Source organism: Psittacula echo (assembly GCF_963264785.1).
Source record: "Psittacula echo genome assembly, contig: SCAFFOLD_56, whole genome shotgun sequence".
In the NCBI taxonomy this organism is placed as follows: Eukaryota; Metazoa; Chordata; class Aves; order Psittaciformes; family Psittacidae; genus Psittacula; species Psittacula echo.
Window position 1 is genome coordinate 199,975 of NW_027664196.1, and position 25,709 is coordinate 225,683.

General features: G+C 56.7%; 1 pseudogene across 1 annotated transcript; it reads right to left on the reverse strand.

Moving 5' to 3' along the window:
- Positions 1 to 22,243: 22,243 nt before the first annotated feature.
- On the reverse strand, positions 22,244 to 24,043 carry LOC308232687 (vitamin K epoxide reductase complex subunit 1 pseudogene; annotated as a pseudogene). The gene is made up of 3 exons: positions 23,967 to 24,043; positions 23,341 to 23,450; positions 22,244 to 22,443 (listed from the first exon to the last, which is right to left on the reverse strand). The product of its transcript is annotated as a vitamin K epoxide reductase complex subunit 1 pseudogene (transcript).
- Between the last annotated feature and the right edge of the window lie 1,666 nt (positions 24,044 to 25,709).

The window sequence follows — 25,709 nt, forward strand, 5'->3', positions numbered from 1 at the left end:
GATGGCACCATTGCAAAGCTGACTTTCTGCAGAAGAGGCACAGCTCAAGTTTTTTGCCCTGGCTCTTCGGCTGTGGGAGCAGAGGCCAACCGTTCGTGCTCTACTCCCTGGGATGCTGGGCTGCCGGGCACTGGTGCCAAAGAGGTTCCATTGTAATGGACTTTGAGTTGGGAAATCGAGGAGCGACAGCTATGCGGATGGCACCGTTGCAAAGCTGACTTTCAGCAGTAGAGGCACAGCTCAAGTTTTTTGCCCTGGCTCTTCGGCTGTGGGAGCAGAGGCCAACCGTTCGTGCTCTACTCCCTGGGATGCTGGGCTGCCGGGCACGGGTGCCAAAGAGGTTCCATTGTAATGGACTTTGAGTTGGGAAATCGAGGAGCGACAGCTATGCGGATGGCACCGTTGCAAAGCTGACTTTCTGCAGAAGAGGCACAGCTCAAGTTTTTTGCCCTGGCTCTTCGGCTGTGGGAGCAGAGGCCAACCGTTCGTACTCTACTCCCTGGGATGCTGGGCAGCCGAGCATCGGTGCCAAAGAGGTTCCATTGTAATGGACTTTGAGTTGGGAAATCGAGGAGCGACAGCAATGCGGATGGCACCGTTGCAAAGCTGACTTTCTGCAGAAGAGGCACAGCTCAAGTTTTTTGCCCTGGCTCTTCGGCTGTGGGAGCACAGGCCAACCGTTCGTGCTCTACTCCCTGGGATGCTGGCAGCCCGGCAAGGGTGCCAAAGAGGTTCCATTGTAATGGACTTTGAGTTGGGAAATCGAGGAGCGACAGCATTGCGGATGGCACCGTTGCAAAGCTGACTTTCTGCAGAAGAGGCACAGCTCAAGTTTTTTGCCCTGGCTCTTCGGCTATGGGAGCAGAGGCCAACCGTTCGTGCTCTACTCCCTGGGATGCTGGGCAGCCGAGCACGGGTGCCAAAGAGGTTCCATTGTAATGGACTTTGAGTTGGGATATCGAGGAGCGACAGCAATGCGGATGGCACCATTGCAAAGCTGACTTTCTGCAGAAGAGGCACAGCTCAAGTTTTTTGCCCTGGCTCTTCGGCTGTGGGAGCAGAGGCCAACCGTTCGTGCTCTACTCCCTGGGATGCTGGGCAGCCCGGCACGGGTGCCAAAGAGGTTCCATTGTAATGGACTTTGATTTGGGAAATCGAGGAGCGACAGCAATGCGGATGGCACCGTTGCAAAGCTGACTTTCTGCAGAAGAGGCACAGCTCAAGTTTTTTGCCCTGGCTCTTCGGCTGTGGGAGCAGAGGCCAAATGTTCGTGCCCTACTCCCTGGGATGCTGGGCTGCCGGGCACGGGTGCCAAAGAGGTTCCATTGTAATGGACTTTGAGTAGGGAAATCGAGGAGCGACAGCAATGCGGATGGCACCGTTGCAAAGCTGACTTTCTGCAGAAGAGGCACAGCTCAAGTTTTTTGCCCTGGCTCTTCGGCTGTGGGAGCAGAGGCCAACCGTTCGTGCCCTACTCCCTGGGATGCTGGGCAGCCCGGCACGGGTGCCAATGAGGATCCATTGTAATGGACTTTGAGTTGGGAAATGGAGGAGCGACAGCAATGCGGATGGCACCGTTGCAAAGCTGACTTTCTGCAGAAGAGGCACAGCTCAAGTTTTTTGCCCTGGCTCTTCGGCTGTGGGAGCAGAGGCCAACCGTTCGTGCTCTACTCCCTGGGATGCTGGGCAGCCGAGCACGGGTGCCAAAGAGGTTCCATTGTAATGGACTTTGAGTTGGGAAATCGAGGAGCGACAGCAATGCGGATGGCACCGTTGCAAAGCTGACTTTCTGCAGAAGAGGCACAGCTCAAGTTTTTTGCCCTGGCTCTTCGGCTGTGGGAGCAGAGGCCAACCGTTCGTGCTCTACTCCCTGGGATGCTGGGCAGCCCAGCACGGGCGCCAAAGAGGTTCCATTGTAATGGACTTTGAGTTGGGATATCGAGGAGCGACAGCAATGCGGATGGCACCGTTGCAAAGCTGACTTTCTGCAGAAGAGGCAGAGCTCAAGTTTTTTGCCCTGGCTCTTCGGCTGTGGGAGCAGAGGCCAACCATTCGTGCTCTACTCCCTGGGATGCTGGGCAGCCGGGCACGGGTGCCAAAGAGGTTCCATTGTAATGGACTTTGAGTTGGGAAATCGAGGAGCGACAGCAATGCGGATGGCACCGTTGCAAAGCTGACTTTCTGCAGAAGAGGCACAACTCAAGTTTTTTGCCCTGGCTCTTTGGCTGTGGGAGCAGAGGCCAACCGTTCGTGCCCTACTCCCTGGGATGCTGGGCAGCCCGGCACGGGTGCCAAAGAGGTTCCATTGTAATGGACTTTGAGTTGGGAAATCGAGGAGCGACAGCAATGCGGATGGCACCGTTGCAAAGCTGACTTTCTGCAGAAGAGGCACAGCTCCAGTTTTTTGCCCTGGCTCTTCGGCTGTGAGAGCAGAGGCCAACCGTTCGTGCTCTACTCTCTGGGATGCTGGAAACCGGGCACGGGTGCCAAAGAGGTTCCATTGTAATGGACTTTGAGTTGGGAAATCGAGGAGCGACAGCAATGCGGATGGCACCGTTGCAAAGCTGACTTTCTACAGAAGAGGCACAGCTCAAGTTTTTTGCCCTGGCTCTTCGGCTGTGGGAGCAGAGGACAACCGTTCGTGCTCTACTCCCTGGGATGCTGGGCAGCCCAGCACGGGTGCCAAAGAGGTTCCATTGTAATGGACTTTGAGTTGGGAAATGGAGGAGCGACAGCAATGCGGATGGCACCGTTGCAAAGCTGACTTTCTGCAGAAGAGGCACAGCTCAAGTTTTTTGCCCTGGCTCTTTGGCTGTGGGAGCAGAGGCCAACCGTTCATGCTCTATTCCCTGGGATGCTGGGCAGCCCAGCACGGGTGCCAAAGAGGTTCCATTGTAATGGACTTTGAGTTGGGAAATGGAGGAGCGACAGCAATGCGGATGGCACCGTTGCAAAGCTGACTTTCTGCAGAAGAGGCACAGCTCAAGTTTTTTGCCCTGGCTCTTCGGCTGTGGGAACAGAGGCCAACCGTTCGTGCTCTACTCCCTGGGATGCTGGAAACCGGGCACGGGTGCCAAAGAGGTTCCATTGTAATGGACTTTGAGTTGGGAAATCGAGGAGCGACAGCAATGCGGATGGCACCATTGCAAAGCTGACTTTCTGCAGAAGAGGCACAGCTCAAGTTTTTTGCCCTGGCTCTTCGGCTGTGGGAGCAGAGGCCAACCGTTCGTGCTCTACTCCCTGGGATGCTGGGCTGCCGGGCACTGGTGCCAAAGAGGTTCCATTGTAATGGACTTTGAGTTGGGAAATCGAGGAGCGACAGCTATGCGGATGGCACCGTTGCAAAGCTGACTTTCAGCAGTAGAGGCACAGCTCAAGTTTTTTGCCCTGGCTCTTCGGCTGTGGGAGCAGAGGCCAACCGTTCGTGCTCTACTCCCTGGGATGCTGGGCTGCCGGGCACGGGTGCCAAAGAGGTTCCATTGTAATGGACTTTGAGTTGGGAAATCGAGGAGCGACAGCTATGCGGATGGCACCGTTGCAAAGCTGACTTTCTGCAGAAGAGGCACAGCTCAAGTTTTTTGCCCTGGGTCTTCGGCTGTGGGAGCAGAGGCCAACCGTTCGTGCTCTACTCCCTGGGATGCTGGGCAGCCGAGCATCGGTGCCAAAGAGGTTCCATTGTAATGGACTTTGAGTTGGGAAATCGAGGAGCGACAGCAATGCGGATGGCACCGTTGCAAAGCTGACTTTCTGCAGAAGAGGCACAGCTCAAGTTTTTTGCCCTGGCTCTTCGGCTGTGGGAGCACAGGCCAACCGTTCGTGCTCTACTCCCTGGGATGCTGGCAGCCCGGCAAGGGTGCCAAAGAGGTTCCATTGTAATGGACTTTGAGTTGGGAAATCGAGGAGCGACAGCATTGCGGATGGCACCGTTGCAAAGCTGACTTTCTGCAGAAGAGGCACAGCTCAAGTTTTTTGCCCTGGCTCTTCGGCTATGGGAGCAGAGGCCAACCGTTCGTGCTCTACTCCCTGGGATGCTGGGCAGCCGAGCACGGGTGCCAAAGAGGTTCCATTGTAATGGACTTTGAGTTGGGATATCGAGGAGCGACAGCAATGCGGATGGCACCATTGCAAAGCTGACTTTCTGCAGAAGAGGCACAGCTCAAGTTTTTTGCCCTGGCTCTTCGGCTGTGGGAGCAGAGGCCAACCGTTCGTGCTCTACTCCCTGGGATGCTGGGCAGCCCGGCACGGGTGCCAAAGAGGTTCCATTGTAATGGACTTTGATTTGGGAAATCGAGGAGCGACAGCAATGCGGATGGCACCGTTGCAAAGCTGACTTTCTGCAGAAGAGGCACAGCTCAAGTTTTTTGCCCTGGCTCTTCGGCTGTGGGAGCAGAGGCCAAATGTTCGTGCCCTACTCCCTGGGATGCTGGGCTGCCGGGCACGGGTGCCAAAGAGGTTCCATTGTAATGGACTTTGAGTAGGGAAATCGAGGAGCGACAGCAATGCGGATGGCACCGTTGCAAAGCTGACTTTCTGCAGAAGAGGCACAGCTCAAGTTTTTTGCCCTGGCTCTTCGGCTGTGGGAGCAGAGGCCAACCGTTCGTGCCCTACTCCCTGGGATGCTGGGCAGCCCGGCACGGGTGCCAATGAGGATCCATTGTAATGGACTTTGAGTTGGGAAATGGAGGAGCGACAGCAATGCGGATGGCACCGTTGCAAAGCTGACTTTCTGCAGAAGAGGCACAGCTCAAGTTTTTTGCCCTGGCTCTTCGGCTGTGGGAGCAGAGGCCAACCGTTCGTGCTCTACTCCCTGGGATGCTGGGCAGCCGAGCACGGGTGCCAAAGAGGTTCCATTGTAATGGACTTTGAGTTGGGAAATCGAGGAGCGACAGCAATGCGGATGGCACCGTTGCAAAGCTGACTTTCTGCAGAAGAGGCACAGCTCAAGTTTTTTGCCCTGGCTCTTCGGCTGTGGGAGCAGAGGCCAACCGTTCGTGCTCTACTCCCTGGGATGCTGGGCAGCCCAGCACGGGCGCCAAAGAGGTTCCATTGTAATGGACTTTGAGTTGGGATATCGAGGAGCGACAGCAATGCGGATGGCACCGTTGCAAAGCTGACTTTCTGCAGAAGAGGCAGAGCTCAAGTTTTTTGCCCTGGCTCTTCGGCTGTGGGAGCAGAGGCCAACCATTCGTGCTCTACTCCCTGGGATGCTGGGCAGCCGGGCACGGGTGCCAAAGAGGTTCCATTGTAATGGACTTTGAGTTGGGAAATCGAGGAGCGACAGCAATGCGGATGGCACCGTTGCAAAGCTGACTTTCTGCAGAAGAGGCACAACTCAAGTTTTTTGCCCTGGCTCTTTGGCTGTGGGAGCAGAGGCCAACCGTTCGTGCCCTACTCCCTGGGATGCTGGGCAGCCCGGCACGGGTGCCAAAGAGGTTCCATTGTAATGGACTTTGAGTTGGGAAATCGAGGAGCGACAGCAATGCGGATGGCACCGTTGCAAAGCTGACTTTCTGCAGAAGAGGCACAGCTCCAGTTTTTTGCCCTGGCTCTTCGGCTGTGAGAGCAGAGGCCAACCGTTCGTGCTCTACTCTCTGGGATGCTGGAAACCGGGCACGGGTGCCAAAGAGGTTCCATTGTAATGGACTTTGAGTTGGGAAATCGAGGAGCGACAGCAATGCGGATGGCACCGTTGCAAAGCTGACTTTCTGCAGAAGAGGCACAGCTCAAGTTTTTTGCCCTGGCTCTTCGGCTGTGGGAGCAGAGGCCAACCGTTCGTGCTCTACTCCCTGGGATGCTGGGCAGCCAAGCACGGGTGCCAAAGAGGATCCATTGTAATGGACTTTGAGTAGGGAAATCGAGGAGCGACAGCAATGCGGATGGCACCGTTGCAAAGCTGACTTTCTGCAGAAGAGGCAGAGCTCAAGTTTTTTGCCCTGGCTCTTCGGCTGTGGGAGCAGAGGCCAACCGTTCGTGCCCTACTCCCTGGGATGCTGGGCAGCCCGGCACGGGTGCCAAAGAGGTTCCATTGTAATGGACTTTGAGTTGGGAAATCGAGGAGCGACAGCAATGCGGATGGCACCGTTGCAAAGCTGACTTTCTGCAGAAGAAGCACAGCTCAAGTTTTTTGCCCTGGCTCTTTGGCTGTGGGAGCAGAGGCCAACCGTTCGTGCTCTACTCCCTGGGATGCTGGGCAGCCCGGCACGGGTGCCAAAGAGGTTCCATTGTAATGGACTTTGAGTTGGGAAATCGAGGAGCGACAGCAATGCGGATGGCACCGTTGCAAAGCTGACTTTCTACAGAAGAGGCACAGCTCAAGTTTTTTGCCCTGGCTCTTCGGCTGTGGGAGCAGAGGCCAACCGTTCGTGCTCTACTCCCTGGGATGCTGGAAACCGGGCACGGGTGCCAAAGAGGTTCCATTGTAATGGACTTTGAGTTGGGAAATCGAGGAGCGACAGCAATGCGGATGGCACCGTTGCAAAGCTGACTTTCTGCAGAAGAGGCACAGCTCAAGTTTTTTGCCCTGGCTCTTCGGCTGTGGGAGCAGAGGCCAACCGTTCGTGCTCTACTCCCTGGGATGCTGGGCAGCCCAGCACGGGTGCCTAAGAGGTTCCATTGTAATGGACTTTGAGTTGGGAAATCGAGGAGCGACAGCAATGCGGATGGCACCGTTGCAAAGCTGACTTTCTGCAGAAGAGGCACAGCTCAAGTTTTTTGCCCTGGCTCTTTGGCTGTGGGAGCAGAGGCCAACCGTTCGTGCTCTACTCCCTGGGATGCTGGGCAGCCGAGCACGGGTGCCAAAGAGGATCCATTGTAATGGACTTTGAGTAGGGAAATCGAGGAGCGACAGCAATGCGGATGGCACCGTTGCAAAGCTCACTTTCTGCAGAAGAGGCACAGCTCAAGTTTTTTGCCCTGGCTCTTCGGCTGTGGGAGCAGAGGCCAATCGTTCATGCCCTACTCCCTGGGATGCTGGGCAGCCCAGCACTGGTGCCTAAGAGGTTCCATTGTAATGGACTTTGAGTTGGGAAATCGAGGAGCGACAGCAATGCGGATGGCACCGTTGCAAAGCTGACTTTCTGCAGAAGAGGCACAGCTCAAGTTTTTTGCCCTGGCTCTTCGGCTGTGGGAACAGAGGCCAACCGTTCGTGCTCTACTCCCTGGGATGCTGGGCAGCCCAGCACGGGTGCCAAAGAGGTTCCATTGTAATGGACTTTGAGTTGGGAAATGGAGGAGCGACAGCAATGCGGATGGCACCGTTGCAAAGCTGACTTTCTGCAGAAGAGGCACAGCTCAAGTTTTTTGCCCTGGCTCTTCGGCTGTGAGTGCAGAGGCCAACCGTTCGTGCTCTACTCCCTGGGATGCTGGGCAGCCGGGCACGGGTGCCAAAGAGGTTCCATTGTAATGGACTTTGAGTTGGGAAATGGAGGAGCGACAGCAATGCGGATGGCACCGTTGCAAAGCTGACTTTCTGCAGAAGAGGCACAGCTCCAGTTTTTTGCCCTGGCTCTTCGGCTGTGGGAGCAGAGGCCAACCGTTCGTGCTCTACTCCCTGGGATGCTGGGCAGCCGGGCACGGGTGTCAAAGAGGTTCCATTGTAATGAAGTTTGAGTTGGGAAATCGAGGAGCGACAGCAATGCGGATGGCACCGTTGCAAAGCTGACTTTCTGCAGAAGAGGCACAGCTCAAGTTTTTTACCCTGGCTCTTCGGCTGTGGGAGCAGAGGCCAACCGTTCATGCTCTACTCCCTGGGATGCTGGGCAGCCCAGCACGGGTGCCAAAGAGGTTCCATTGTAATGGACTTTGAGTTGGGAAATCGAGGAGCGACAGCAATGCGGATGGCACCGTTGCAAAGCTGACTTTCTGCAGAAGAGGCACAGCTCAAGTTTTTTGCCCTGGCTCTTCGGCTGTGGGAGCAGAGGCCAACCGTTCGTGCTCTACTCCCTGGGATGCTGGGCAGCCGGGCACGGGTGCCAAAGAGGTTCCATTGTAATGGACTTTGAGTAGGGAAATCGAGGAGCGACAGCAATGCGGATGGCACCGTTGCAAAGCTGACTTTCTGCAGAAGAGGCACAGCTCAAGTTTTTTGCCCTGGCTCTTCGGCTGTGGGAGCAGAGGCGAAATGTTCGTGCTCTACTCCCTGGGATGCTGGGCAGCCGGGCATGGGTGCCAAAGAGGTTCCATTGTAATGGACTTTGAGTTGGGAAATCGAGGAGCGACAGCAATGCGGATGGCACCCTTGCAAAGCTGACTTTCTGCAGAAGAGGCACAGCTCAAGTTTTTTGCCCTGGCTCTTCGGCTGTGGGAGCACAGGCCAACCATTCGTGCTCTACTCCCTGGGATGCTGGGCAGCCCAGCACGGGTGCCGAAGAGGTTCCATTGTAATGGACTTTGAGTTGGGAAATCGAGGAGCGACAGCAATGCGGATAGCACCGTTGCAAAGCTGACTTTCTGCAGAAGAGGCACAGCTCAAGTTTTTTGCCCTGGCTCTTCGGCTGTGGGAGCAGAGGCCAACCGTTCGTGCTCTACTCCCTGGGATGCTGGGCAGCCGGGCACGGGAGCCAAAGAGGTTCCATTGTAATGGACTTTGAGTAGGGAAATCGAGGAGCGACAGCAATGCGGATGGCACCGTTGCAAAGCTGACTTTCTGCAGAAGAGGCACAGCTCAAGTTTTTTGCCCTGGCTCTTCGGCTGTGGGAGCAGAGGCGAAATGTTCGTGCTCTACTCCCTGGGATGCTGGGCAGCCGGGCATGGGTGCCAAAGAGGTTCCACTGTCATGGACTTTGAGTTGGGAAATCGAGGAGCGACAGCAATGCGGATGGCACCGTTGCAAAGCTGACTTTCTGCACAAGAGGCACAGCTCAAGTTTTTCCCCTGGCTCTTCGGCTGTGGGAGCACAGGCCAACCGTTCGTGCTCTACTCCCTGGGATGCTGGGCAGCCCAGCAAGGGTGCCGAAGAGGTTCCATTGTAATGGACTTTGAGTTGGGAAATCGAGGAGCGACAGCAATGCGGATGGCACCGTTGCAAAGCTGACTTTCTGCAGAAGAGGCACAGCTCAAGTTTTTTGCCCTGGCTCTTCGGCTGTGGGAGCAGAGGCCAACCGTTCGTGCTCTACTCCCTGGGATGCTGGGCAGCCGAGCACGGGTGCCAAAGAGGTTCCATTGTAATGGACTTTGAGTTGGGAAATCGAGGAGCGACAGCAATGCGGATGGCACCGTTGCAAAGCTGACTTTCTGCAGAAGAGGCACAGCTCAAGTTTTTTGCCCTGGCTTTTCGGCTGTGGGAGCAGAGGCCAACCGTTCGTGCTCTACTCCCTGGGATGCTGGGCAGCCCAGCACGGGTGCCAAAGAGGTTCCATTGTAATGGACTTTGAGTTGGGAAATCGAGGAGTGACAGCAATGCGGATGGCACCGTTGCAAAGCTGACTTTCTGCAGAAGAGGCACAGCTCAAGTTTTTTGCCCTGGCTCTTCGGCTGTGGGAGCACAGGCCAACCGTTCGTGCCCTACTCCCTGGGATGCTGGGCAGCCCGGCACGGGTGCCAAAGAGGTTCCATTGTAATGGACTTTGAGTTGGGAAATCGAGGAGCGACAGCAATGCGGATGGCACCGTTGCAAAGCTGACTTTCTGCAGAAGAAGCACAGCTCAAGTTTTTTGCCCTGGCTCTTTGGCTGTGGGAGCAGAGGCCAACCGTTCGTGCTCTACTCCCTGGGATGCTGGGCAGCCCGGCACGGGTGCCAAAGAGGTTCCATTGTAATGGACTTTGAGTTGGGAAATCGAGGAGCGACAGCAATGCGGATGGCACCGTTGCAAAGCTGACTTTCTACAGAAGAGGCACAGCTCAAGTTTTTTGCCCTGGCTCTTCGGCTGTGGGAGCAGAGGCCAACCGTTCGTGCTCTACTCCCTGGGATGCTGGAAACCGGGCACGGGTGCCAAAGAGGTTCCATTGTAATGGACTTTGAGTTGGGAAATCGAGGAGCGACAGCAATGCGGATGGCACCGTTGCAAAGCTGACTTTCTGCAGAAGAGGCACAGCTCAAGTTTTTTGCCCTGGCTCTTCGGCTGTGGGAGCAGAGGCCAACCGTTCGTGCTCTACTCCCTGGGATGCTGGGCAGCCCAGCACGGGTGCCTAAGAGGTTCCATTGTAATGGACTTTGAGTTGGGAAATCGAGGAGCGACAGCAATGCGGATGGCACCGTTGCAAAGCTGACTTTCTGCAGAAGAGGCACAGCTCAAGTTTTTTGCCCTGGCTCTTTGGCTGTGGGAGCAGAGGCCAACCGTTCGTGCTCTACTCCCTGGGATGCTGGGCAGCCGAGCACGGGTGCCAAAGAGGATCCATTTTAATGGACTTTGAGTAGGGAAATCGAGGAGCGACAGCAATGCGGATGGCACCGTTGCAAAGCTCACTTTCTGCAGAAGAGGCACAGCTCAAGTTTTTTGCCCTGGCTCTTCGGCTGTGGGAGCAGAGGCCAACCGTTCATGCCCTACTCCCTGGGATGCTGGGCAGCCCAGCACTGGTGCCTAAGAGGTTCCATTGTAATGGACTTTGAGTTGGGAAATCGAGGAGCGACAGCAATGCGGATGGCACCGTTGCAAAGCTGACTTTCTGCAGAAGAGGCACAGCTCAAGTTTTTTACCCTGGCTCTTCGGCTGTGGGAGCAGAGGCCAACCGTTCATGCTCTACTCCCTGGGATGCTGGGCAGCCCAGCACGGGTGCCAAAGAGGTTCCATTTTAATGGACTTTGAGTTGGGAAATCGAGGAGCGACAGCAATGCGGATGGCACCGTTGCAAAGCTGACTTTCTGCAGAAGAGGCACAGCTCAAGTTTTTTGCCCTGGCTCTTCGGCTGTGGGAGCAGAGGCCAACCGTTCGTGCTCTACTCCCTGGGATGCTGGGCAGCCGGGCACGGGTGCCAAAGAGGTTCCATTGTAATGGACTTTGAGTAGGGAAATCGAGGAGCGACAGCAATGCGGATGGCACCGTTGCAAAGCTGACTTTCTGCAGAAGAGGCACAGCTCAAGTTTTTTGCCCTGGCTCTTCGGCTGTGGGAGCAGAGGCGAAATGTTCGTGCTCTACTCCCTGGGATGCTGGGCAGCCGGGCATGGGTGCCAAAGAGGTTCCACTGTCATGGACTTTGAGTTGGGAAATCGAGGAGCGACAGCAATGCGGATGGCACCGTTGCAAAGCTGACTTTCTGCACAAGAGGCACAGCTCAAGTTTTTCCCCTGGCTCTTCGGCTGTGGGAGCACAGGCCAACCGTTCGTGCTCTACTCCCTGGGATGCTGGGCAGCCCAGCACGGGTGCCGAAGAGGTTCCATTGTAATGGACTTTGAGTTGGGAAATCGAGGAGCGACAGCAATGCGGATGGCACCGTTGCAAAGCTGACTTTCTGCAGAAGAGGCACAGCTCAAGTTTTTTGCCCTGGCTCTTCGGCTGTGGGAGCAGAGGCCAACCGTTCGTGCTCTACTCCCTGGGATGCTGGGCAGCCCAGCACGGGTGCCGAAGAGGTTCCATTGTAATGGACTTTGAGTTGGGAAATCGAGGAGCGACAGCAATGCGGATGGCACCGTTGCAAAGCTGACTTTCTGCAGAAGAGGCACAGCTCAAGTTTTTTGCCCTGGCTTTTCGGCTGTGGGAGCACAGGCCAACCGTACGTGCTCTACTCCCTGGGATGCTGGGCAGGCGGGCACGGGTGCCAAAGAGGTTCCATTGTAATGGACTTTGAGTTGGGAAATCGAGGAGCGACAGCAATGCGGATGGCACCGTTGCAAAGCTGACTTTCTGCAGAAGAGGCACAGCTCAAGTTTTTTGCCCTGGCTCTTCGGCTGTGGGAGCAGAGGCCAAATGTTCGTGCCCTGCTCCCTGGGATGCTGGGCACCCTAGCACGGGTGCCAAAGAGGTTCCATTGTAATGGACTTTGAGTTGGGAAATGGAGGAGCGACAGCAATGCGGATGGCACCGTTGCAAAGCTGACTTTCTGCAGAAGAGGCACAGCTCAAGTTTTTCGCCCTGGCTCTTCGTCTGTGGGAGCAGAGGCCAAATGTTCGTGCCCTGCTCCCTGGGATGCTGGGCACCCTAGCACGGGTGCCAAAGAGGTTCCATTGTAATGGACTTTGAGTTGGGAAATGGAGGAGCGACAGCAATGCGGATGGCACCGTTGCAAAGCTGACTTTCTGCAGAAGAGGCACAGCTCAAGTTTTTTGCCCTGGCTCTTCGGCTGTGGGAGCAGAGGCCAACCGTTCGTGCTCTACTCCCTGGGATGCTGGGCAGCCGGGCACGGGTGCCAAAGAGGTTCCATTGTAATGGACTTTGAGTTGGGAAATCGAGGAGCGACAGCAATGCGGATGGCACCGTTGCAAAGCTGACTTTCTGCAGAAGAGGCAGAGCTCAAGTTTTTTGCCCTGGCTCTTCGGCTGTGGGAGCAGAGGCCAACCGTTCGTGCTCTACTCCCTGGGATGCTGGCAGCCGAGCACGGGTGCCAAAGAGGTTCCATTGTAATGGACTTTGAGTTGGGAAATCGAGGAGCGACAGCAATGCGGATGGCACCGTTGCAAAGCTGACTTTCTGCAGAAGAGGCACAGCTCAAGTTTTTTGCCCTGGCTCTTCGGCTGTGGGAGCAGAGGCCAACCGTTCGTGCCCTACTCCCTGGGATGCTGGGCAGCCGGGCACGGGTGCCAAAGAGGTTCCATTGTAATGGACTTTGAGTTGGGAAATCGAGGAGCGACAGCAATGCGGATGGCACCGTTGCAAAGCTGACTTTCTGCAGAAGAGGCACAGCTCAAGTTTTTTGCCCTGGGTCTTCGGCTGTGGGAGCAGAGGCCATCCGTTCGTGCTCTACTCCCTGGTTTGCTGGGCAGCCGGGAACGAGTGCCAAAGAGGTTCCATTGTAATGGACTTTGAGTTGGGAAATCGAGGAGCGACAGCAATGCGGATGGCACCGTTGCAAAGGTGACTTTCTGCAGAAGAGGCACAGCTCAAGTTTTTTGCCCTGGCTCTTCGGCTGTGGGAGCAGAGGCCAACCGTTCGTGCTCTACTTCCTGGGATGCTGGGCAGCCCAGCACCGGTGCCAAAGAGGTTCCATTGTAATGGACTTTGAGTTGGGAAATCGAGGAGCGACAGCAATGCGGATGGCACCGTTGCAAAGCTGACTTTCTGCAGAAGAGGCACAGCTCAAGTTTTTTGCCCTGGCTCTTCGGCTGTGGGAGCAGAGGCCAACGGTTCGTGCTCTACTCCCTGGGATGCTGGGCAGCCGAGCACGGGTGCCTAAGAGGTTCCATTGTAATGGACTTTGAGTTGGGAAATCGAGGAGCGACAGCAATGCGGATGGCACCGTTGCAAAGCTGACTTTCTGCAGAAGAGGCACAGCTCAAGTTTTTTGCCCTGGCTCTTCGGCTGTGGGAGCAGAGGCCAACCGTTCGTGCCCTACTCCCTGGGATGCTGGGCAGCCGGGCACGGGTGCCAAAGAGGTTCCATTGTAATGGACTTTGAGTTGGGAAATCGAGGAGCGACAGCAATGCGGATGGCACCGTTGCAAAGCTGACTTTCTGCAGAAGAGGCACAGCTCAAGTTTTTTGCCCTGGCTCTTCGGCTGTGGGAGCAGAGGCCATCCGTTCGTGCTCTACTCCCTGGTTTGCTGGGCAGCTGGGAACGAGTGCCAAAGACGTTCCATTGTAATGGACTTTGAGTTGGGAAATCGAGGAGCGACAGCAATGCGGATGGCACCGTTGCAAAGCTGACTTTCTGCAGAAGAGGCACAGCTCAAGTTTTTTGCCCTGGCTCTTCGGCTGTGGGAGCAGAGGCCAACCGTTCGTGCTCTACTCCCTGGGATGCTGGGCAGCCCAGCACGGGTGCCAAAGAGGTTCCATTGTAATGGACTTTGAGTTGGGAAATCGAGGAGCGACAGCAATGCGGATGGCACCGTTGCAAAGCTGACTTTCTGCAGAAGAGGCACAGCTCAAGTTTTTTGCCCTGGCTCTTCGGCTGTGGGAGCAGAGGCCAACCGTTCGTGCTCTACTCCCTGGGATGCTGGGCAGCCGGGCACGGGTGCCAAAGAGGTTCCATTGTAATGGACTTTGAGTTGGGAAATCGAGGAGCGACAGCAATGCAGATGGCACCGTTGCAAAGCTGACTTTCTGCAGAAGAGGCACAGCTCAAGTTTTTTGCCCTGGCTCTTCGGCTGTGGGAGCAGAGGCCAACCGTTCGTGCTCTACTCCCTGGGATGCTGGGCAGCCCAGCAAGGGTGCCAAAGAGGTTCCATTGTAATGGACTTTGAGTTGGGAAATGGAGGAGCGACAGCAATGCGGATGGCACCGTTGCAAAGCTGACTTTCTGCAGAAGAGGCACAGCTCAAGTTTTTTGCCCTGGCTCTTCGGCTGTGGGAGCAGAGGCCAACCGTTGGTGCTCTACTCCCTGGGATGCTGGGCAGCCGGGCACGGGTGCCAAAGAGGTTCCATTGTAATGGACTTTGAGTTGGGAAATCGAGGAGCGACAGCAATGCGGATGGCACCGTTGCAAAGCTGACTTTCTGCAGAAGAGGCACAGCTCAAGTTTTTTGCCCTGGCTCTTTGGCCGTGGGAGCAGAGGCCAACCGTTCGTGCTCTACTCCCTGGGATGCTTGGCAGCCGGGCACGGGTGCCAAAGAGGTTCCATTGTAATGGACTTTGAGTTGGGAAATCGAGGAGCGACAGCAATGCGGATGGCACCGTTGCAAAGCTGACTTTCTGCAGAAGAGGCACAGCTCAAGTTTTTTGCCCTGGCTCTTCGGCTGTGGGAGCAGAGGCCAAATGTTCGTGCCCTACTCCCTGGGATGCTGGGCAGCCCGGCACGGGTGCCAAAGAGGTTCCATTGTAATGGACTTTGAGTTGGGAAATGGAGGAGCGACAGCAATGCGGATGGCACCGTTGCAAAGCTGACTTTCTGCAGAAGAGGCACAGCTCCAGTTTTTTGCCCTGGCTCTTCGGCTGTGGGAGCAGAGGCCAAATGTTCGTGCCCTACTCCCTGGGATGCTGGGCAGCCTGGCACGGGTGCCAAAGAGGTTCCATTGTAATGGACTTTGAGTTGGGAAATCAAGGAGTGACAGCAATGCGGATGGCACCGTTCCAAAGCTGACTTTCTGCAGAAGAGGCACAGCTCAAGTTTTTTGCCCTGGCTCTTCGGCTGTGGGAGCAGAGGCCAAATGTTCGTGCCCTACTCCCTAGGATGTTGGGCATCCCAGCACGGGTGCCTAAGAGGTTCCACTGAAAATGGACTTTGAGTTGGGAAATCGAGGAGCGACAGCAATGCGGATGGCACCGTTGCAAAGCTGACTTTCTGCAGAAGAGGCACAGCTCAAGTTTTTTGCCCTGGCTCTTCGGCTGTGGGAGCAGAGGCCAACCGTTCGTGCCCTACTCCCTGGGATGCTGGGCAGCCCAGCACGGGTGCCAAAGAGGTTCCATTGTAATGGACTTTGAGTTGGGAAATCGAGGAGCGACAGCAATGCGGATGGCACCGTTGCAAAGCTGACTTTCTGCAGAAGAGGCACAGCTCAAGTTTTTTGCCCTGGCTCTTCGGCTGTGGGAGCAGAGGCCAACCGTTCGTGCTCTATTCCCTGGGATGCTGGGCAGCCGGGCACGGGTGCCAAAGAGGTTCCATTGTAATGGACTTTGAGTTGGGAAATTGAGGAGCGAAAGCAATGCGGATGGCACCGTTGCAAAGCTGACTTTCTGCAGAAGAGGCACAGCTCAAGTTTTTTGCCCTGGCTCTTCGGCTGTGGGAGCAGAGGCCAACCGTTCGTGCTCTACTCCCTGGGATGCTGGGCAGCCCGGCACGGGTGCCAAAGAGGTTCCATTGTAATGGACTTTGAGTTGGGAAATCGAGGAGCGACAGCAATGCGGATGGCACCGTTGCAAAGCTGACTTTCTGCAGAAGAGGCACAGCTCAAGTTTTTTGCCCTGGCTCTTCGGCTGTGGGAGCAGAGGCCAACCGTTCGTGCTCTACTCCCTGGGATGCTGGGCAGCCGGGCACGGGTGCCAAAGAGGTTCCATTGTAATGGACTTTGAGTTGGGAAATCGAGGAGCGACAGCAATGCGGATGGCACCGTTGCAAAGCTGACTTTCTGCAGAAGAGGCACAGCTCAAGTTTTTTGCCCTGGCTCTTCGGCTGTGGGAGCAGAGGCCAAATGTTCGTGCTCTACTCCCTGGGATGCTGGGCAGCCCGGCACGGGTGCCAAAGAGGTTCCATTGTAATGGACTTTGAGTTGGGAAATCGAGGAGCGACAGCAATGCGGATGGCACCGTTGCAAAGCTGACTTTCTGCAGAAGAGGCACAGCTCAAGTTTTTTGCCCTGGCTCTTCGGCTGTGGGAGCAGAGGCCAAATGTTCGTGCCCTACTCCCTGGGATGCTGGGCAGCCCAGCACGGGTGCCTAAGAGGTTCCATTGTAATGGACTTTGAGTTGGGAAATCGAGGAGCGACAGCAATGCGGATGGCACCGTTGCAAAGCTGACTTTCTGCAGAAGAGGCACAGCTCAAGTTTTTTGCCCTGGCTCTTCGGCTGTGGGAGCAGAGGCCAACCGTTCGTGCTCTACTCCCTGGGATGCTGGGCAGCCGGCACGGGTGCCAAAGAGGTTCCATTGTAATGGACTTTGAGTTGGGAAATCGAAGAGCGACAGCAATGCGGATGGCACCGTTGCAAAGCTGACTTTCTGCAGAAGAGGCACAGCTCAAGTTTTTTGCCCTGGCTCTTTGGCTGTGGGAGCAGAGGCCAACCGTTCGTGCTCTACTCCCTGGGATGCTGGGCAGCCCAGCACGGGTGCCAAAGAGGTTCCATTGTAATGGACTTTGAGGAGGGAAATCGAGGAGCGACAGCAATGCGGATGGCACCGTTGCAAAGCTGACTTTCTGCAAAGAGGCACAGCTCAAGTTTTTTGCCCTGGCTCTTCGGCTGTGGGAGCAGAGGCTAACCGTTCGTGCTCTACTCCCTGGGATGCTGGGCATCCCAGCACGGGTGCCAAAGAGGTTCCATTGTAATGGACTTTGAGTTGGGAAATCGAGGAGCGACAGCAATGCGGATGGCACCGTTGCAAAGCTGACTTTCTGCAGAAGAGGCACAGCTCAAGTTTTTTGCCCTGGCTCTTCGGCTGTGGGAGCAGAGGCCAACCGTTCGTGCTCTACTCCCTGGGATGCTGGGCAGCCCGGCAAGGGTGCCAAAGAGGTTCCATTGTAATGGACTTTGAGTTGGGAAATCGAGGAGCGACAGCAATGCGGATGGCACCGTTGCAAAGCTGACTTTCTGCAGAAGAGGCACAACTCAAGTTTTTTGCCCTGGCTCTTCGGCTGTGGGAGCACAGGCCAAATGTTCGTGCCCTACTCCCTGGGATGCTGGGCAGCCGAGCACGGGTGCCAAAGAGGTTCCATTGTAATGGACTTTGAGTTGGGAAATCGAGGAGCGACAGCAATGCGGATGGCACCGTTGCAAAGCTGACTTTCTGCAGAAGAGGCACAGCTCAAGTTTTTTGCCCTGGCTCTTCGGCTGTGGGAGCAGAGGCCAAATGTTCGTGCCCTACTCCCTGGGATGCTGGGCAGCCGGGCACGGGTGCCAAAGAGGTGCCATTGTAATGGACTTTGAGTTGGGAAATCGAGGAGCGACAGCAATGCGGATGGCACCGTTGCAAAGCTGACTTTCTGCAGAAGAGGCACAGCTCAATTTTTTTGCCCTGGCTCTTCGGCTGTGGGAGCAGAGGCCAACCGTTCGTGCTCTACTCCCTGGGATGCTGGGCAGGCGGGCACGGGTGCCAAAGAGGTTCCATTTTAATGGACTTTGAGTTGGGAAATCGAGGAGCGACAGCAATGCGGATGGCACCATTGCAAAGCTGACTTTCTGCAGAAGAGGCACAGCTCAAGTTTTTTGCCCTGGCTCTTCGGCTGTGGGAGCAGAGGCCAACCGTTCGTGCTCTACTCCCTGGGATGCTGGGCAGCCGGCACGGGTGCCAAAGAGGTTCCATTGTAATGGACTTTGAGTTGGGAAATCGAGGAGCGACAGCAATGCGGATGGCACCGTTGCAAAGCTGACTTTCTGCAGAAGAGGCACAGCTCAAGTTTTTTGCCCTGGCTCTTTGGCTGTGGGAGCAGAGGCCAACCGTTCGTGCTCTACTCCCTGGGATGCTGGGCAGCCCAGCACGGGTGCCAAAGAGGTTCCATTGTAATGGACTTTGAGGAGGGAAATCGAGGAGCGACAGCAATGCGGATGGCACCGTTGCAAAGCTGACTTTCTGCAAAGAGGCACAGCTCAAGTTTTTTGCCCTGGCTCTTCGGCTGTGGGAGCAGAGGCTAACCGTTCGTGCTCTACTCCCTGGGATGCTGGGCATCCCAGCACGGGTGCCAAAGAGGTTCCATTGTAATGGACTTTGAGTTGGGAAATCGAGGAGCGACAGCAATGCGGATGGCACCGTTGCAAAGCTGACTTTCTGCAGAAGAGGCACAGCTCAAGTTTTTTGCCCTGGCTCTTCGGCTGTGGGAGCAGAGGCCAACCGTTCGTGCTCTACTCCCTGGGATGCTGGGCAGCCCGGCAAGGGTGCCAAAGAGGTTCCATTGTAATGGACTTTGAGTTGGGAAATCGAGGAGCGACAGCAATGCGGATGGCACCGTTGCAAAGCTGACTTTCTGCAGAAGAGGCACAGCTCAAGTTTTTTGCCCTGGCTCTTCGGCTGTGGGAGCACAGGCCAAATGTTCGTGCCCTACTCCCTGGGATGCTGGGCAGCCGAGCACGGGTGCCAAAGAGGTTCCATTGTAATGGACTTTGAGTTGGGAAATCGAGGAGCGACAGCAATGCGGATGGCACCGTTGCAAAGCTGACTTTCTGCAGAAGAGGCACAGCTCAAGTTTTTTGCCCTGGCTCTTCGGCTGTGGGAGCAGAGGCCAAATGTTCGTGCCCTACTCCCTGGGATGCTGGGCAGCCGGGCACGGGTGCCAAAGAGGTGCCATTGTAATGGACTTTGAGTTGGGAAATCGAGGAGCGACAGCAATGCGGATGGCACCGTTGCAAAGCTGACTTTCTGCAGAAGAGGCACAGCTCAATTTTTTTGCCCTGGCTCTTCGGCTGTGGGAGCAGAGGCCAACCGTTCGTGCTCTACTCCCTGGGATGCTGGGCAGGCGGGCACGGGTGCCAAAGAGGTTCCATTTTAATGGACTTTGAGTTGGGAAATCGAGGAGCGACAGCAATGCGGATGGCACCATTGCAAAGCTGACTTTCTGCAGAAGAGGCACAGCTCAAGTTTTTTGCCCTGGCTCTTTGGCTGTGGGAGCAGAGGCCAACCGTTCGTGCTCTACTCCCTGGGATGCTGGGCAGCCGGGCACGGGTGCCAAAGAGGTTCCATTTTAATGGACTTTGAGTTGGGAAATCGAGGAGCGACAGCAATGCGGATGGCACCGTTGCAAAGCTGACTTTCTGCAGAAGAGGCAGAGCTCAAGTTTTTTGCCCTGGCTCTTTGGCTGTGGGAGCAGAGGCCAACCGTTCGTGCTCTACTCCCTGGGATGCTGGGCAGCCGGGCACGGGTGCCAAAGAGGTTCCATTTTAATGGACTTTGAGTTGGGAAATCGAGGAGCGACAGCAATGCGGATGGCACCGTTGCAAAGCTGACTTTCTGCAGAAGAGGCACAGCTCAAGTTTTTTGCCCTGGCTCTTCGGCTGTGGGAGCAGAGGCCAACTGTTCGTGCTCTACTCCCTGGGATGCTGGGCATCCCAGCACGGGTGCCTAAGAGGTTCCATTGTAATGGACTTTGAGTTGGGAAATCGAGGAGCGACAGCAATGCGGATGGCACCGTTGCAAAGCTGACTTTCTGCAGAAGAGGCACAGCTCAAGTTTTTTGCCCTGGCTCCTCGGCTGTGGGAGCAGAGGCCAAATGTTCGTGCCCTGCTCCCTGGGATGCTGGGCACCCTAGCACGGGTGCCAAAGAGGTTCCATTGTAATGGACTTTGAGTTGGGAAATGGAGGAGCGACAGCAATGCGGATGGCACCGTTGCAAAGCTGACTTTCTGCAGAAGAGGCACAGCTCAAGTTTTTTGCCCTGGCTCTTCGGCTGTGGGAGCAGAGGCCAACCGTTCGTGCTCTACTCCCTGGGATGCTGGGCAGCCGGGCACGGGTGCCAAAGAGGTTCCATTGTAATGGACTTTGAGTTGGGAAATCGAGGAGCGACAGCAATGCGGATGGCACCGTTGCAAAGCTGACTTTCTGCAGAAGAGGCACAGCTCAAGTTTTTTGCCCTGGCTCTTCGGCTGTGGGAGCAGAGGCCAACCGTTCGTGCTCTACTCCCTGGGATGCTGGGCAGCCCGGCACGGGTGACAAAGAGGTTCCATTGTAATGGACTTTGAGTTGGGAAATCGAGGAGCGACAGCAATGCGGATGGCACCGTTGCAAAGCTGACTTTCTGCAGAAGAGGCACAGCTCAAGTTTTTTGCCCTGGCTCTTCGGCTGTGGGAGCAGAGGCCAACCGTTCGTGCTCTACTCCCTGGGATGCTGGGCAGCCGGGCACGGGTGCCAAAGAGGTTCCATTGTGATGGACTTTGAGTTCGGAAGTTTTTTTATACACCCCAGAGACACCTCTGGACCCCTATAGACCCCATAGACCCCTATAGACCCCATATACTCCTATATACCCCCATAGACCCCTATAGACTCCATAGATCTCTATAGACCCCATAGACTCCTATATACCCCCATAGATCCCTATAGACCCCATAGACCCCTATAGATCCTGTAGACCCTTATAAACCCATATACAGCCCTATAGACCCCCATAGACCCCTATAGCAGAGGGGAGGGTGAAGCCCCCCCCCCCCCATACAGAGACGTGGAACAGCCCCTATGGAGCCCCATAGACCCCTATAGACCCCCATAGCCCTCTGTAGATGCACATAACCCCCCTATAGACCCCCACGACCCCCCATAGAGTCACTTAACCCCCCTATGGACACACATAACTCCCCTATAGACCCCCATAACCGCCCTATAGATCCCCATTGCCCTCTATAGACCCACAACGTACCCCTATAGACCCACATAACCCCCCTATGGGCCCACGGTGCACCCCTATGGACCCCAAACTCCCCCCAGGGACCCATAGAACCCCTATGCACACACATGAGCCCATATGGACCCCATAACCCCCTATAGACCCCCAGTGAACCCCTATGGACCCCATAACCCCCTATAGACACACATAACCCCCCCATAACCCCCCTATAGGGCCCCATAGCCCCCTATGGACCCACACAGGCCCGACCCCACTCACCGCAAGCAGCCCAAGCTCCGCCCCTCGCCCCCCCCACACACCCCCCCTGCGCCCGGGTCACAATGGTACGGCCCAAAGCGCGGCGGGCGCCATTTTGTGTGTCAGCAAGGGCGCCGCCATGTTGGGTGTAAGGGAGGGCGCCGCCATTTTGTGTGTCGACAAGGGCGCCGCCATGTTGGGTGTGAAGGAGGAGTTGCCTTGTTTAGGATGAGCGAGGGCGCCGCCATGTTGCGCGTGGACCACGGCGCCTCCACGCTGTGTGTGAGCGAGAGCGCCGCCATGTTGAAAGTGACCACGGGCGCCGCCATGTTGTGCGTGAACAAGGGCGCCGCCATTTTGGGCTCACCCAAGGGCGTCACCACTTTGTGCGTGAACAAGGGCGCCGCCATGCTGGGTGTGAGCATGGACGCCGCCATGTGACAGAGGGCGCCGCCATGTTGGATGTGACCACTGGTGCCCCCACGTTGTGCGTGACCGAGGCCGCCGCCATGTTGGACGTAACCGCGGGCGCCATGTTGTGCGCCAACAAGGGCGCTGCCATGTTGGGTGTGAACAAGGAGTTGCCGTGTTTAGGGTGACCGAGGGCGCCGCCATATTGGATGCCACCATGGCCGCCGCCATATTGGATGTCAACAGGGGCGCCGCCATCTTGGATGCCACCAAGGGCGCCGCCATTTTGGATATCACCAAGACTGTCTCCCTATTGGATGCCACCACAGCCGCCGCCATATTGGCTGCCACACAGGGCGCCGCCATCTTCGATGTCACCAAGGGCGCCGCCATCTTGGATGCCACCGTGGCCGCCGCCATTTTTGGGTTGACCCAAGGGCGCCGCCATCTTGGATGCCCCCCATGCAACCAACCCACTCCATGCACATCCCTTAAAGGCCTCCCCCCCTCCGTTTCCCCCCCCATCACCCCACACACACGGAGCCCCGAGGCCCCCATGGCCGTGTATTGGCGGCCCCGTTTCGGGGTGAATTCAGTGGGTTTTGGGGCGCTGCCGCCAGCGGCGCAGGTTGAGGCGCAGCAGGAGCAGGTTGAGGCCGTAGGTGCTGATGCAGACGAGGCAGAGGTCGTGCAGGACGAAGGCCAAGATGGCCGCCAGCCACAGCGACGCCAGCGCCGACGCCACCGACGACGCCAGCAGCACCGCGGACGCGCCGCGGCCACGCACCGGCCCTGGGGGAGCCGATGGAGAACAATGGCACCCAATGGAGCCCAATGGAACCCAATGGAGCCCAAAGGGAACCAATGGAGCCCAATGGAGCCAATGGAGCCCAATGGGACCCAATGGAACCCAATGGAGCCCAATGGGACCCAATGGAGCCCAATGGGACCCAATGGAGCCCAATGGGACCCAATGGAGCCCAAAGGGAACCAATGGAGCCAATGGAGCCCAATGAGACCCAATGGAGCCCAATGGAACCAATGGAGCCCAATGGAACCAATGGAGCCCAATGGAACCAATGGAACCAATGGAGCCTAATGGGACCCAATGGAGCCCAAAGGGACCCAATGGAGCCCAACAGGACCAAATGGACCCCAATGGGACCCAATGGAGCCCAAAGGGATCCAATGGAGCCCAATGGGACCCAATGGAGCCCAATGGGACCCAATGGAGCCAGTGGAGCCCAAAGGGAACCAATGGAGCCAATGGAGCCCAATGGAACCAATGGAGCCAATGGAGCCAATGGAGCCCAATGAGACCCAATGGAGCCCAATGGAACCAATGGAACCGATGGAACCGATGGAGCCCAATGGGACCCAATGGAGCCCAAAGGGACCCAATGGAGCCAATGGAGCCCAACAGGACCAAATGGAGCCCAATGGAACCAATGGAGCCCAAAGGGACCCAATGCAGCCCAATGGAGCCAATGCAGCCCAATGGAGCCAATGGAGCCCATTACTCCCCATGGGTGTCAGTGCCTCCATATGGGTCCCATTTCCCCCTATGGGTCCCATTGCCCCCTATGGGTCCTATTGCCCCCCATGGGTCCCATTCCCCCCCAATGGGTCCCATTCCCCCCCAATGGGTCCCACTGCCCCCCATGGGTCCCATTGCCCCCCGGCCCTTACCCAGGATCCCTTGCAGGAGGTAGAACACGACCCCCACGGCCCCACTGGGGACGTTGGCGACGCTGTCCCGGCCCAGCAGCGGCTCCACCAGCCCGAGGCCACGCCCCCACCTGCGGGACACGCCCACACCACCATATATGGCCAACACACCCAGGGCCTGCCCCGCCCCTCGGCCTCCCATTGGCCCTTTCCTTGCCCTCCAAGCGCCGCCCCTCAGTCCCCCATTGGCTGCTCCTTACCCTCTAAACCCCACTTCCCGCTCTCTCATTGGCTGCTCCTCTCCCTCCAAACCCCGCCCCCTTCAAGCCCCACCCCTCCTCCCATTGGCCCGCTCCTCACCCTCCAAGCCCCGCCCCTTAGCCTCCCATTGGCCCGTCCCTTCTCTAAGCCCCACCCCTCCCCTCGCCCTCCCATTGGCTGCTCCTCCACCTCCAAACCCCGCCCTCTTCAAGCCCCACCCCTCCTCCCATTGGCCGGCTCCTCGCCCTCCAAGCCCCGCCCCCTCTGCGCACCTCCCTCCCCTGCCGCGTAGCCCCCCCCATTTCCCGCCCTCACCCCATTTCCCGCCATTCCCACCCCCACCCCCCCCCATTTCCCGCGGCCGTTTCCCGCCATCCCCGCCCCACGCGGGTACCGGGACGTGGAGCGCGTACAGGGACAGCGCCGCCCCGGCCACGCACAGCGCCGGGCGCGCCGCCGCCATCGCCACGCCGTGCGCCGTGACGTCAGCCCGCCACCGCCCACCCCTCCGGCTCCGCCCCCTGATTGGCTGCCGTCGCTTCAGAGCCGCTTCTGATTGGTTGGAGCGTTCCAACGCACGCCCCCGCCCCCCTGCGGCTTTCCACCGGAAGTTTGCCGCGGGGGGTGATGGGAGTTGTAGTTCGGAGGAGGGGAAGGGGGTGGGCGCATGGAGAGAGCACGTAGGGACACAAAGAGTCCCATAGAGACCCCATGGAGACCCCATAGAGCGCCATAGAGACCCCATAGAGACCCCATAGAGACCCATAGAGACCCATAGAGACCCATAGAGACCCATAGAGACCCATAGAGACCCATAGAGACCCATAGAGACCCATAGAGACCCCATGGAGACCCCATACAGCGCCATAGAGACCCCATGGAGACCCATAGAGACCCCATAGAGACCCCATAGAGACCCCATAGAGACCCCATAGAGACCCCATAGAGACCCCATAGAGACCCCATAGAGACCCCATAGAGACCCCATAGAGACCCCATAGAGACCCCATAGAGACCCCATAGAGACTCTTCGGCTGTGGGAGCAGAGGCCAACCGTTCGTGCTCTACTCCCTGGGATGCTGGGCAGCCAAGAGTGGTAGCCCTGGATGTTTGGATTCAAATGGACTTTTTGTTTTAAATTCGAGGAGCTACAGCAAGTTTGTTGTCGCTCCTCACCTATCCACAGCTGCAGTCTCAACCACTGGGTCTGAGTCTGAACGTGTCTGTTCCAAAGCTAGAAGCCCAGATTCTAAGGCACTGTCTCATTCACAGATTCTCATTCCCAGATTGTGAGCAGCAGTTTGAATCTGAGAGTATCAGCTCCAAAATCTGAGCTTGAGTCTCAGCCACAGTCTCAGCCCCCAGTTCGCAGTCCCAGAGTCACAGGTATAGTCTGAATCTGAGAGTATCAGCTCCAGAATTTTAGCCTCTGTGTCTCAGTCACTGAGTCGCAGCACCTGAATCTCAGCCCCAGAATGTTAATCCCAGAGTCTTAGCCCCAGAGTCTCATCCCCGGAGCCTCAGCTATAGTCTGAATCTGAGAGTATCAGCTCCAAAATCTGAGCATAAAGTCTCAGCCACAGACCCTCAGCCCCTGAGTCTCAGCCCCAGAATCTAAGCCACAGTCCCAGCTCAGAGTATGGGCCCTGGAGTTTCAGCCACAGAGCCTGAGCCACAGAATCTCAGCTGCAGTCTCAGCCTCAAAGTCTGAATTGCAGAGTCTTTAGCCATAGAGTCTCAGCAGCAGCCTCAGCCACAGAGTCTGTGTCTGAAAGTATCAGCTTCAAAGTTTGAGGCTCAGAGTCTAAGGTACCATCTCATCCACAGTGTCTCAGCCACATTCTCAGCTACAGAATCTGAGTCTGAGAGCATCAGCTCCAAAGTCTCAGCCCAGAGTCCCAGCCATCATCTCAGCCACAGAGTCTAAATTACAGTCTCGGTCACAAAATCCGAGATACAAAGTCTGAATCCCAAAGTCTTCGCCATTGAGTCTCAGCCACAGTCTCAGTATCAGAGTCTCAGCTGCAGAGTATCAGCCCCAAAGTCTCAGCTGCAGAGTATCAGCCACAGCCTCAGCTCAGAGTGTGAGCCCCAAAGCCTTAGGACAGAGTTTGAGCCACAGTCTCAGC